The sequence below is a fragment of the Helianthus annuus genome, chromosome 6 (assembly GCF_002127325.2).
Source record: "Helianthus annuus cultivar XRQ/B chromosome 6, HanXRQr2.0-SUNRISE, whole genome shotgun sequence".
Lineage (NCBI taxonomy): Eukaryota > Viridiplantae > Streptophyta > Magnoliopsida > Asterales > Asteraceae > Helianthus > Helianthus annuus.
In genome coordinates, this window is record NC_035438.2 from 62,029,467 (window position 1) to 62,044,773 (window position 15,307).

A 15,307-nucleotide genomic window follows, 5' to 3' on the forward strand; every position below is an offset into this window, starting at 1 on the left:
TTGGGGATACACGTGGATCCTGCAAAGGTTGATGCTGTTAGAAATTGGGCGGCACCAAAGAATCCTTCGGAGGTGTGACAATTTCTTGGTCTCGCTGGGTATTATCGAAGAATTATCAAGGATTTCTCGAAGATCGCTCAACCTCTTACCTCGTTGACACAGAAAGGTGTTGTGTATTCTTGGGGAGCGAAGCAAGAGGATGCTTTCCAGTTGCTGAAACAGAAACTCTGTAGTGCGCCGATTTTGTCTTTACCTGAAGGAACAGAAGATTTTGTGGTATATTGTGATGCTTCCATTCAGGGTCTTGGTTGCGTGCTGATGCAACGCAACAATGTGATCGCTTATGCTTCTCGACAACTGAAGGTTCATGAGAGGAATTATACGACGCATGACTTAGAGTTGGGAGCCGTGGTGTTTGCACTCAAAATCTGGAGGCATTACCTGTACGGTACTAAATGCACCATTTATACCGACCATAGGAGCCTTCAGCATATTTTCGACCAGAAGGATTTGAATATGCGACAGCGACGCTGGGTAGAACTTTTAAACGATTATGATTGTGCAATCAAGTATCATCCGGGTAAGGCAAACGTTGTAGCTGACGCTCTCAGTCGAAAAGGAATCGAAACCCAAATGCGTTCGCGCTTTGCAGCTCACCATTCATTCTAACCTACCTGACCAGATCCGTTCTGCACAAGCTGAAGCGTTGAAGTAGGAAAACATCGAAGCAGAATACTTAAGGGGTATGGAGAAATGACTCGAGAAGAGATCAGATGGCATTTACTATTTTATGGAGCGGGTATGGATTCCGTTGTTTGGTAACCTTAGAGAACTTGTGATGGACGAAGCGCATAAGTCTTGATACTCTGTTCACCCAGGTTCGGATAAGATGTATCAGGACCTCAAAGTCATGTATTGGTGGCTGAAGATAAAAGCTCACATCTTGACTTATGTGAGTAAATGTGACAACCCTCAAAATATCCGTACGATTTATTAATGATAATTAAAGTGCTTGAAGACTGTGCTGAATTACTTAACTGCTTTCTGATTTCTGTGTCATACTTACATGAGCTTGTTAACGTACTAGTCTTGTGCAGAAAATTTACTAAATAGCCCTGTATGCTTCCCCAAGTGTTGGGAATTTAAAGTGTTACAAACGGATGTATATAGAACACTATACGGGATAACTTAGCACTATAACGGAACGGTACCTAACCGAACAACCGGACATTACCAGGAACACTAAAATATTATCAAAAACATTATTTCACTTTTACTGAGCTAGTTATGGTTCCCGAACACCACAACACATCATACAAAGTATCTAGTAACATATACCCCTAACTAAGTACTTAAAACCTAACTAATTAACATAACTACCCATTGCATCCCAACTAAATCAACCCCCTCCCCCAAACCGGTTATGTAAGTGGGACCCCCACCATGATTTTATTTAATAGTTTATTAGATGTGCTAAGTACTTCGGGGACACTAAACCTAAAGGTTAAAGCCTAGATATGGTTTATAAGAATGTACACTTGATCATAACATCATCTTCATCTTCCAAACTCAACAAACTCTTTCTCCTCCCTCTTCTCTTTGTTTCAGCCGACCCCAAGAGGCACCACCACCATCATACTTGATCATCTTCACCCATTTCAAGAGTGTACAAAGGTGTTAAAGTGCAAACAACGAAGCTCGGTGTTCTCGGAAGTTGAAGGACCTCTCTTATCTTCTTTTATCCACTCAATTTCTTCACTTGAACTTCCCTAGCCTTGAGCTAGTGGTAAGAACTTAGATCCTTTCATTTTTCATCTTGTTTAAGTGGTTAATGATTTATCATGATCAAAAACATTAAGAACATTAATGAATCATATGAAGAAAACATGAACATAAACTAACTTGATGATGAAATAAGAAGGAAACTTGATAAAAGGAAGTTGTTGTAGTTATGTTGTTGATATTTTGATGATTACTAGAAATATGATGTTTGATCATCATATGAAGCTTGTTAAGTTATGATTAAAAACATGACTTAACAAGTTAGAAATGATTATGTGTACATAAAATAATCATCTTCTTGTTAGAGCATGAACTTGGAATAAAAGTGATTTTCTTATAAAATAATAAACCTAGTGGACTAGTAAACTTGTAAACTCAAGACTTGTGTATGAGTTATTTTAGAAAACCAAGTTTAAAAGGCGGTTTTTGAAAAAGGATGATTCTTATATATACTTAAACCATCTTTGAAATAAACTAAGTATATGGATAGTAGTGAAACATGAAAATATTGTAAATATATATTTTTTTGTAAAATAAGTTCACTAGTTGTGAACATCTAGAGACCCCGAGAGTAAGATTTTAACAAAAATAAACACACTATGGAGGGTAACTAAACCCACTAAACACCCCACTAAGTTACTACGCGTTTTTACTAAAAACCAAGTTCATGTTATTATGTAAAGTGCATTGTTTTGCACTTGACTAGTGTAATATTGTTTAGTAACTAGTTATTGATTGTTGAATGATTTTTGGAAAAGAAATGATATGCTTATGAGCATGGACACCTCCATTTACAAAGGAAACTCTGGCGAAATTTTCTAAAAATTCCAACAGTTAGAAAATATTTTTCTAAACAAGCGTTACAAGTATATATTATAACTTGTGTTTCGAATATAAACTTCGCCATAATTTTTGGTAACAAAATACAAAGTGTCGGAGGTTGGTTTTTGTAAATAAAAATGGTTAAATATATATATTTAGAATATATATCTTATACTAGAACACTTGTGTGGATACTTGTTTATTTTGTGAGATAGTTATATTACTTTAGGGTAAAATAATGTAACTTAACGATATAACTTGACATTTGAATTGTGTGGTATGTGATAGAAGTAATGAGTAGATAAACCGTACGTAGGATACGTGTCATGCATGAGAATCTGATTGTTATCTGTACCTTATTAGGACGTGCTAGATTTCCTGATTATTAGAGTAACTAATCTAACCGAGCAAAACCAAGGTGAGTTCACACACTTTCTAAGGCATGGGATTCCCGGTGGATTGGGAATGGGTTAAAGAATTAAAAACGGAATCTGCATATCCTCCTTGGGTAGGATAGGTACGGCCATCCTCCTTGGGTAGGATGCCAATGTTAATCCTGCGTATTCTCCTTGGGGTAGAATATGTACGTTCGTCCTCCTTGGGTAGGACAACAACCTTAAACTTACTAGACAAAACTCTATCATTAAGTCCCTCATTTTATATCGACTTAATCGTCGAGGCCAATGGCGAGCGGGTCATTAGTTAATAGCGCTATTAGGTTTAACAAACCTCACACCGTGCCAGTCGGACGTGCGTGTACTAATGGACTATGGAAAACTGTCAGTGATGATAGACACTGATGTAGGGCACAGCTTATTTTCGTTAGTAGTCGATATGGTAACGGTCTAGTGGTTCACATGGGGAAGCCCCCACTGATTATGGATATGGTTTGGGTAATAAAGAAGGAACTGGTTAATCATACTTTCAACTAAGGGGTAACCCCCACGGCTAGTAAGCCAACGAAAGACAAACCACGTTTTCAGAAACAACTTAAAACTAAACAACCAACCGTGAACTCACTCAAGTTTGTTGTTGACTCGTTGTTACATGCCTTACAGGTCGTTAGATGCTTACGGAGCTTGCACGAGGAGGTGGCCGTTGTGGGATATGTATTGTTATGTCCCATGCTTAATGTTTAATCTTTATGAACCTATTAAACTTACGTTTTGAACTTTAAAACTATGGAACTTATGTTTTGGACTTACGTTTTATGCTTCCGCTATTTAATTTGAACATGGTTAACTTTCTTTTGGTCACCAATTGTATTGTGGTTGGTTTTATTTACTTAATTACGTTGTTCAATATGATTGGTGGCTCGATCCTGGTCATGTCACGCCTCTAAGCGGTGATACTCCGCATGGTGGATTTTGGGGGTGTGACAGATTGATATCAGAGCCATTGGTTATAGTGAACTCGGTTTTAAAAAGGGAAAAGCTTTTGATAAAACCATACTATAACCTGTACAGTGCTCAACCATCCACGACGCTTCGCTCCATGTGCAAGACGCGACACAATAGGTGGCATGATTTATGTTATATTGTCGGTTAGATAGTCCACACTGTGCATCAATTAACGTGATAATTGCTATTTGAACCTTGTGTGCTTACCCTCTGCTGTCGTCCCACACTTACGCACTTTCGCGACACTTTTCTCCCTTACGTTGCTTCGTTGTGAAGATCATGAATGGACGCGGAGGACGTATCAACCTAACTCAAGCCCAGTTGACGGTTTTGATCAATGAACGAGTTGCTGAGGCACTCGCAGCAGCTCCAGCAGGAGGCATAACCTTCTATTTCGACCTATCCTAGGACGTTTAGACCCAACCCTCGCAAACCAACTCTTATGTTTAATCTTGTCTTTTCGTTCCCGCGCGACAGGTCAACCTACACAGCCTCCTGTGTGCACTTTCAAAACATTCATGGATTGCCGACCTAGTACCTTCAGCGGCACAGAAGGAGCTGTAGGCCTACTTCACTGGTTCGAGAAACTCGAGTCTGTTTTTGAGATGTGTGAATGCCCTGGAGATCGTAGGGTGAAATTTGCTACTGGTACACTCGAAGGTGCTGCGTTAACCTGGTGGAAAGCACAGGTTCAACTGCTAGGGCTGGCGGTTGCTAATGCCACCCCCTGGAACGACTTCAAGGAGTTCATCAAAGAAGAGTACTGCAGTCGTGACGACATCCACAAGCTAGAGGTGGAATTTTTCAATTTGAAGATGACGGGGTCTGAGATCGAAGCTTACACGAAGAGGTCGAACGAACTAGCTATCTTGTGTCCCACTATGGTGGATCCTCCTATCAAGCGTATCGAGCTGTACCTTAAGGGTTTGGTGCCAGAAATTCAAAGCCACGTGACCTCAGCTAATCTTGGCACCATTCAGCAAGTCATTCGGTTGGCTCATCATCTCACTGATCAGACAGTTGAGCAGAACAGGCTGCCCAAGCGTATTAGCACTACTACTACTGATGCTCCCAGTGATAACAAGCGCAAGTGGGATGGAAATTCGGGCAAGGGTTCTACTTCAGTTCAGTCTCAGCAACGAAAGATTGACGATCACCAGAGTCCTGGTCAGCAATCTTCTGGTAGTCAAGGACAGGGTGGATACCGAGGGAACCACCCCAAATGCAACTGGTGCAACAAGCATCACAGCGGGCAGTGCCACAAGGGTCGTTGTCTGAGATGTAACAAGCTGGGTCATGAAGCAAAGGATTGCAGGAGCCCACTGATGCGTGTTAAGTGCGATATATTTTTTATGTATATTTTAAGTCCTTTTTACACTTTTAGCCAAGTTTTAAATTTATAAACACGATATTTACTAACACTAAACACACATATGGGCAAGTGCACCCATCGTGGACGTAGTATAGTGTTGGTAAGATACCGAGGTCGTCCAAGGACACAAGAGCTTTTAGTACCGGTTTATCCTCAACGTCTAATCAAATCAAAAAGAGTTAGAAAAGGTTTTTAAACTAAGAAAATAAAAACTAACTAAATGCTGAAAAATAAAATAAAATAAAAACAGATAGACAAGATGAATCACTAGGATCCGACTCGTGTATTAGTATAACCTTTGATTATTTTCGCACTTTTGCACTTGTTTAAGAGATTATCTTAGTTATTGTAGTAGGCCCCTCTTTTGAAGGCGACATTACCCTCAACCCAGTAGTTTGAGTCAGCAAGGATACAATCCTAAAGGGTTGGATTATTGGAAGATAATTAATTAAGTTATTAATGCAAATTGTGGTAGGCCCCGCTTTTGGCGGTGACGTTACCCACGGCTAAGTAGTCTGAGTCAGCAGGGATACAGTCCTAAATAGCCGGGTTATAGTATTAATAGTAGTTAACTTATGAGGGGGTCAAAGAGTTTGGATCCCCGCCATCAAATACCTATGGGCATTGAAGGAGATCCTACTAAATTTGACCCAGGTCCCTTGCAGGACCTCTAAACGCTGAACAAGGGCAAGACCCTTACCAAACCGTTCCCTTAACCCCCGACCAGGTAGCCAACATACCTCCATATAGACCGTGGAGATATGAATGGTGAAAATCTTTTATTTTATATAGACAGTAAAATAATGCCAAGACACCACGGACAAACGATAAGGAAAGATCACCTTCAACATAAGTAACTAGTTATTAAAGTCATTAATACAAAACCAAATAAAAAGTGCAAAAGATTAAAAATAAAAAGTATTATACTAAACACTTGTCTTCACCAAATGATGTAAGAGACTTAGGCAAACATGGCCTTGATTGTCAAGAACTCTTACGATCAATCTTGGATCCCGAGACGACTCACACACTCTACGATGGACAATGGATGATGGTGGTGGATGATGGTGTTATGGTGGTGGTGGGTGGTGGATGAAGTGTGAGAGAGGTGGTGTGCCAAGGGATGAGTTGAAATGAAACCAAGCACTCCTATTTATAGGCTGAACAGAAGGCTGGGCACGGCCCCGTGTCTGCTGGACACGCCCCCGTGCCCGTCTGACACTCTCTCTCTTCATTAATTGTAATTCGCAATTACAATTAATGCGCCTGCTGTACTTTCGCCACGCCCCCGTGCTCACTGGACACGGCCCCGTGGTGGGCAATAGAAGCTTCTATAGGTTTGTCTTTTCTGTTGCTTCTTGGGCACGGCCCCGTGCTGGCTGAGCACGGGGCGTGTTCAGTCTTCTGTTTTCTCTTCTTTGCTTGGGAGGATGCCGTTGAGGGGTCGGGCAATCCACGTTTGTTCCTTTTCTTATATTTATGTTAGAATTAGCTGTCTTTTTGCTTCTTTTGTGAATTTGAGCTCATTTCATCCTGAAAATACAAAAGGAAGACAAAACACTCTTTTTCCAACATTAGTACTTAAAAAGGGTTAGTTTTATACCTCATTTGATGTAATTTATATGTTGCATTTTACACACATCACCCACGTCCTGCGAATCAGAGTCGCCAACAACAACAACAAGCTCCACAGAACCACCAGCAACAGCAACAGCAGGGCAATAAAGGATGCTTTCAGTGTGGCGCTAAAGGCCACTTTAAGAGGAACTGTCCTCAGCTGAACCAGAATCAGAACAACAACAACCAAGGAAACAGGAACAACAATGGGGGCAACAATGGAGGCAACCGAGCTTTTACTAAAATAAAGGATGAAAATAAAAAGGGTTTTTAGGGTAAAGAAATGAAAGGTTTAGGCTCAAAGGGGTTAACTAGGGGGATTTTGGGTAGGTGGTAAAAAAAAATTGAAAAATAATGGTGTAGAAAGAAAAATGGTTAGTCCTAATGCCTCCATCATTTACTTACTTGGGTTTAAGTTGGTAAGGACCGGGAATGAATCGTCGTGGCAAGTTCTAGAGTTGTAAGAACCAAGCGGCTATTCACACAAGAAACGAAAAATGAGCATTTAGTTTAAAGATGTAAATTTGTATGCTCAATAAAGGCTCAAAACTCACTTTTGTGGGAATAGGTTTTTAATGTGATCAAGTATATATAATCAAATTTTAATTAGACTTGTCATGCCTTTTCATAATTTTCTTATGTTGGTTCTTGTTATCACGACGCTCTCGGTTGTAAAATTTGTAAAAGTATAACCTTATTAATCTTAGGATTCCAAACTTAAACTTTAGACAAGTAAAAAAAATGAAAAATTTTTGAAAAAATTTTTGGGGTGTTTAGCGGTTCCAATAGAGTTTTGTGTAAGGCTTGTTGTTAGGACTTGCAAAATTTCAAGGTTTTAGCTTCCCCCCCACACTTAAATTACACATTGTCCTCAATGTGTCCCAAAAATAAATTTTTAGGTTGATTGGATGTGTAATGTGGTGTTAAAAAGCAAAGATTTATGTTACTGGCAGTCTGGACACGGCCCCGTGGGGACCGGACACGGCCCCGTATTCAGGTGCCAGTAACAAAAATTAAAGAAATGAGACAGAAGCCTGGACACGGGGGCGTGTCTGGTGAACATGGCCCGTGTCCAGTTACCTGAACTGGGCATTTTTCTGCAGGGGGTTCAGCACGGGGCCGTGTTGGGTGGACACGGCCCGTGTTGAGCCTTCTGTAATGGAGAATTTTGTGTCGGGTAGCCTTGTTCTTGTGCATGGGGCCATTTTTCTTGTTCCCTTTGTCATCCTTTACCACCATGGGTGTGTTTTATTTCTAATAAACCATCAAACTTTTAAAAACCATCATTTCATTGCAACCATAGAGAGACATTACATAAAACTAAACATGAAAACACATAAATATTAAACCATGGAGTTCTAGCCCTATACTTTATTTTAATTAGCAAAATTTCCAAGAATGCTACTAATCTTGGTTAGATAAGGCTTTTTAAAACTCCTTCTTCCGGGTGTGGCTTTCCTCACATGTCGGCGAGCCACTCCTCCACCTCCCTTGGAAGGAGAAAAGAGGGCTCATTGGCATTAGTTTGAGGAGTTTCGATTTCCGCTGGGATCTCTTGTTGGTGTTCCACGGGAGGTTCCGCCGGAAAGTCTTCCCACCCGGTAGGGTTGTTAATCCCGAGTGCCAAGTTCCAATCCTGTTGTGGAAGGACTGGTTCTATCGGGGGTGCTACGAGAATATTTAACCTCTGGTGCAAGAGGTTAAATTCTTGAAAGCTGCTTTCGAGTCCCACCATAAGATCGTTAATACGGTCAATTAGGACCTCCTCTACTGACGTCATTTCGTCGAGAGCCTCCCTTAATGCTATCACATAGTGCACAAGCGTAGCTTCAACGGAGGGCCTCCTTCCTCTTCGGCTGTTTGATGAATGCACGGATGATGTTTCGCTGTTTTCACTCGACATTCTACGAAAAATAAACTGAAAAATAGTTTATTTGATGAAACAGTATCTGGACACGGCCCCGTGCTCATTGAGCACGGCCCCGTGTTCATCTTTCTGCAGAATTTTGAAGCAAGGAAACTTGAAATTTTAAGTTATTTTCTGAACTCGTGGGGTCTTTTTAAACATTAATAACTTAAAACAATGCTACATAACCTGTTTTTACGAAGATTCCTTGAACAAAACTCATTGCTTCCTACCACAAAGTTTGAAGAATTCAAACTTTTAATGGTGGTTTTTAGAGAAAGATGGAGAAGAAGGAAATGGCTAGAAGAGGAAAGGACAAGATGGGTTGTTGGAACCTTCTTTTAGACTTACCTAGGATAGTTTGAGAGAAGATTCCTTCAAATCTCTGTCCCAAGTTGGTCCAAATGTGCAGAATTCTTGGCTGCATTTATAGAAAACGACAGCATCCTGAACACGGCCCCGTGTTCGTTGGACACGGCCCCGTGTGCAGATGGAGTTCTGACACAGTTTGTCCGTATTCTGACGTACTGATCAGAAGGGAATCTTTTTGGTGAACACGGGGGCGTGTTGGCTGGACACGACCCCGTGTCGAGGGACCATTTTATGAAGTTGTCTAGTTTTTAAGGAACTTACCCGTATCGGGCGGCTCTTGATTGGTTAGAACAACCCCAAAGTGCCTAAGATACCTTAATTGCCCTAGACTAAGGCGAGAACGCAAGAGGTTGTCGGTGAGGGTAATTCCTATTTTCATTCTAGGTGGACAAGTCCAACCCTTTCCCGGGCTCTCGTTAAAGAAGGTGTATGCCGAATTGCTCAGGTCTATGTATGCACCGAACGAGGTCGATGGAGAGTCCTTCACGGCACAATCGGCACAGGGACGACTATCGTCCAAGTCTTCTCTAGGTATGAAGGTATTTTCGGAAGCAACGAGGTTGTCGGAATGCGGTTCCAACATTTCTTCATGGTCATCGTCTTGTGGAGGATCGATAAAATCCTTCCTAAGTTCTTTTGACCAATTTAGAATTAGCTCTTCTAGTTGAAATAACTCGTCAAGGAGCATTTCCCCTAGAATATCTAGCTGGGCGCATTCGAGGGAGAGATAGTGCTTATTTTTACTTTCGCCCCTCTTAAGGTTATAAGGAATTAGTGGGTCTATATAGTGGGGCCTATAATTTAGAAAGTAACATTTTAATTCTTCATGTTCGCCTCCGCATAATTGACACCACGTACCATAAGAGTGCCGAAAGTAAAAAGAATTACTATCACTCATGTTTATGTCAGAAATTACCAACCGCCGAGATCTAACGGTTCTGTTTTCAGTAAGAGAATCTTGGGCACGGGGGCGTGTTGAATGAGCACGGCCCCGTGTTCAGCTTACTGTCTGACTTAAAACAGGATTGCCAGTTCCAATGATTGAGCACGGGGGCTTGTTCAGCGGGCACGCCCCGTGCTGAGCTCTGCAGAAGCTGAAAAACTAAGAAAATCCTAAAAAAAAATTAAAAAGAAAAATAAAAATATGATTAGGCCGTTGATTCCTAACTTTCTTAAAATCCTTGTGTCCCCGGCAACGGCGCCAAAAACTTGATGCGTGTTAAGTGCGATATATTTTTTATGTATATTTTAAGCCCTTTTTACACTTTTAGCCAAGTTTTAAATTTATAAACACGATATTTACTAACACTAAACACACATATGGGCAAGTGCACCCATCGTGGACGTAGTATAGTGTTGGTAAGATACCGAGGTCGTCCAAGGACACAAGAGCTTTTAGTACCGATTTATCCTCAACGTCTAATCAAATCAAAAAGAGTTAGAAAAGGTTTTTAAACTAAGAAAATAAAAACTAACTAAATGCTGAAAAATAAAATAAAATAAAAACAGATAGACAAGATGAATCACTTGGATCCGACTCGTGTATTAGTATAACCTTTGATTATTTTCGCACTTTTGCACTTGTTTAAGAGATTATCTTAGTTATTGTAGTAGGCCCCTCTTTTGAAGGCGACATTACCCTCAACCCAGTAGTTTGAGTCAGCAAGGATACAATCCTAAAGGGTTGGATTGTTGGAAGATAATTAATTAAGTTATTAATGCAAATTGTGGTAGGCCCCGCTTTTGGCGGTGACGTTACCCTCGGCTAAGTAGTCTGAGTCAGCAGGGATACAGTCCTAAATAGCCGGGTTATAGTATTAATAGTAGTTAACTTATGAGGGGGTCAAAGAGTTTGGATCCCCGCCATCCAATACCTATGGGCATTGAAGGAGATCCTACTAAATTTGACCCAGGTCCCTTGCAGGACCTCTAAACGCTGAATAAGGGCAAGACCCTTACCAAACCGTTCCCTTAACCCCCGACCAGGTAGCCAACATACCTCCATATAGACCGTGGAGATATGAATGGTGAAAATCTTTTATTTTATATAGACAGTAAAATAATGCCAAGACACCACGGACAAACGATAAGGAAAGATCACCTTCAACATAAGTAACTAGTTATTAAAGTCATTAATACAAAACCAAATAAAAAGTGCAAAAGATTAAAAATAAAAAGTATTATACTAAACACTTGTCTTCACCAAGTGATGTAAGAGACTTAGGCAAACATGGCCTTGATTGTCAAGAACTCTTACGATCAATCTTGGATCCCGAGACGACTCACACACTCTACGATGGACAATGGATGATGGTGGTGGATGATGGTGTTATGGTGGTGGTGGGTGGTGGATGAAGTGTGAGAGAGGTGGTGTGCCAAGGGATGAGTTGAAATGAAACCAAGCACTCCTATTTATAGGCTGAACAGAAGGCTGGGCACGGCCCCGTGTCCGCTGGACACGCCCCCGTGCCTGTCTGACACTCTCTCTCTTCATTAATTGTAATTCTCAATTACAATTAATGCGCCTGCTGTACTTTCGCCACGCCCCCGTGCTCACTGGACACGGCCCCGTGGTGGGCAATAGAAGCTTCTATAGGTTTGTCTTTTCTGCTGCTTCTTGGGCACGGCCCCGTGCTGGCTGAGCACGGGGCGTGTTCAGTCTTCTGTTTTCTCTTCTTTGCTTGGGAGGATGCCGTTGAGGGGTCGGGCAATCCACTTTTGTTCCTTTTCTTGTATTTATGTTAGAATTAGCTGTCTTTTTGCTTCTTTTGTGAATTTGAGCTCATTTCATCCTGAAAATACAAAAGGAAGACAGAAACACTCTTTTTCCAACATTAGTACTTAAAAAGGGTTAGTTTTATGCCTCATTTGATGTAATTTATATGTTGCATTTTACACACATCAACCACGTCCTGGGAATCAGAGTCGCCAACAACAACAACAAGCTCCACAGAACCACCAGCAACAGCAACAGCAGGGCAATAAAGGATGCTTTCAGTGTGGCGCTAAAGGCCACTTTAAGAGGAACTGTCCTCAGCTGAACCAGAATCAGAACAACAACAACCAAGGAAACAGGAACAACAATGGGGGCAACAATGGAGGCAACAACGGGGGTAACAATAATGGCAATGGCGCCCGAAGTCGTGCCTTCGTGATTTGTCAGGGTGATGCAAGGAACGATCCCAACATTGTGATGGGTAAGTTTCTTCTGGACGACTTCTTTGTTACTGTTTATTTGATTCGGGTTCCGATACTAGTTATGTGTCCTTAAAAGTTAGCCAAATGCTTAAGCGCACTCCAACGCTTCTGAACACCAAACACACGGTAGAAATAGCAAACGGTAAAAGTCTTGAAGCCACACACATAGTTAAGGACTGTAACCTTGTCCTAGCTGGCCAGACCTTCTCTATCGACCTTATTCCTATCGTCCTGGGTAGTTTTGACATCATTATTGGGATGGATTGGTTATCTCATCAGCAAGCGGAAATTCTTTGCAACGAGAAGATTGTTCGCATCCCTCGATCGAGTAAAGAACCCCTCGTAATTCGTGGCGACAAGAGTGGTGCTGTTGTAGGCATCATCTCTTTCCATAAGGCCCAGAAGTGTTTGCGAAAGGGCCACACTGCTATTCTAGCCCTCGTTTCTGATACAACCTCGGAAGAAAGGAAGATAGAGGACATTCCTATTGTACGTGATTTTCCTGAGGTATTTCCTGAGGAATTACCTGGTCTTCCGCCTCATCGTCAAGTTGAGTTTCAGATCGAGCTAGCTCCTGGAACAGCGCCCATAGCTCGAGCACCTTATCGTCTAGCTCCATCAGAACATGAAGAACTGTCCACACAACTACAAGAACTCTTGGAAAAGGGTTTCATACGTCCTAGCTCTTCGCCTTGGGGAGCTCCAGTGTTATTCGTGAAGAAGAAAGACGGTACCTTCAGAATGTGTATTGACTACCGCGAACTCAACAAGGTGACCATGAAGAATCGTTATCCTCTTCCACGCACTGATGACTTGTTCGACCAATTTCAAGGGTCGAGTTATTACTCTAAGATTGATTTGAGACCGGGATACCATCAGCTGAGAGTCCGAGAGGAGGACGTCTCCAAAACAGCATTCAGAACTCGCTACGGCTATTACGAGTTTCTGGTTATGCCTTTCGGATTGACAAATGCACCTGCAGTCTTCATGGATCTCATCAACAGAGTGTGCAAACCTTACCTGGATAAGTTCGTTATTGTTTTCATCGACGACATTCTGATCTATTCTAAGAGTCAGGAGGAACACGAGCAGCATCTGCGGCTTATCCTGGAACTTCTTCGTAAAGAGCAGTTGTATGCCAAGTTTTCGAAATGTGACTTTTGGCTTCGCGAGGTCCACTTTCTAGGCCACGTAGTAAACAAGGATGGGATTCATGTTGATCCATCCAAGGTTGATTAGATCAAGAACTGTCCTGCACCCCGTACACCAACAGAAATCCGCCAATTCTTGGGTTTGGCTGGATATTACAGAAGATTCATCAAAGATTTCTCAAGGATTGCGCAACCTCTCACTTCACTGACTCAGAAGGGTGTCACCTATCGTTGGGGTGACGCACAAGAGTCCGCATTTCAGCACTTGAAAGATAGACTTTGTAGCGCGCCAATCCTCTCATTGCCTGAAGGCACAGATGATTTTGTGGTTTATTGCGACGCTTCCATCCAAGGGCTTGGTTGCGTGTTGATGCAACGTGACAAGGTCATTGCCTACGCATCGCGCCAACTTAAAGTTCACGAAAGGAACTACACTACGCACGACTTGGAATTGGGAGCAGTTGTTTTCGCGCTAAAGATATGGACACATTACTTGTACGGTACCAAGTGCACCATTTACACCGATCACAGGAGTCTCGAGCATATCTTCAAGCAAAAGGAGTTAAACATGCGACAACGCCAATGGGTCGAGCTCTTGAACGATTATGAATGCACTATCAAGTACCATCCGGGCAAAGCCAATGTTGTGGCCGACGCCCTCAGTCGAAAGGATACGATACCTAAGCGTGTACGTGCGTTACAGCTTACCATTCACTCTAGTCTTCCTGCCCAGATACGAGATGCTCAGGCCGAAGCATTAAAAGCAGAGAACATCAGGGCTGAATCCTTGCGAGGATCAAGGAAACAGTTAGAACAAAAGGAAGACGGCGCCTACTATGTTAACGGACGCATCTGGGTTCCACTTTATGGAGACTTACGCGAGCTTGTGATGGATGAAGCACATAAGTCTCGTTATTCAGTACATACTGGTGGCCTGGTATGAAAGCCAGTATAGCAACCTACGTCAGCAAATGTTTGACTTGTGCTAGGGTCAAGGTCGAATACCAGAAACCATCAGGCCCACTCCAACAACCAGAGATCCCGAAATGGAAACGGGAGTAAATTTCCATGGATTTCGTTACTGGCCTGCCTAGATCTCAACGTAGAAATGATACCATTTGGGTGATCGTGGATCGACTGACCAAGTCTGCACATTTTCTGGCTATCAAGGAAACGGATAAGTTTTCTACTCTAGCAGACATCTATCTAAAGGAAGTAGTATCAAGGCACAGAGTGCTAACCTCCATCATTTCTGATCGTGACCCACGTTTTACATCTGAATTGTGGCAAGCCATGCACAAATGCTTTGGTTCTCGATTAGACATGAGCACGGCATACCATCCACAGACGGATGGGCAATCTGAACGCACCATCCAAACCCTTGAAGACATGCTTCAGGCATGTGTAATCGACTTTCGTAATGGCTGGGAGAAGCACCTCCCGTTAGTGGAGTTTTCATATAACAACAATTACCACACCAGCATCCAGGCCGCTCCGTTTGAGGCATTGTATGGACGGAAGTGCCGATCACCTCTCTGTTGGGCAGAAGTTGGTAACAGTCAAATCACTGGCCCAGAACTTGTAGTTGATACAACCGAGAAGATTTATCAGATACGATAACGAATGGTGGCAGCTCGTGACCGTCAGAAAAGCTATGCTGATAAGCGAAGAAAGCCACTCGAGTTCC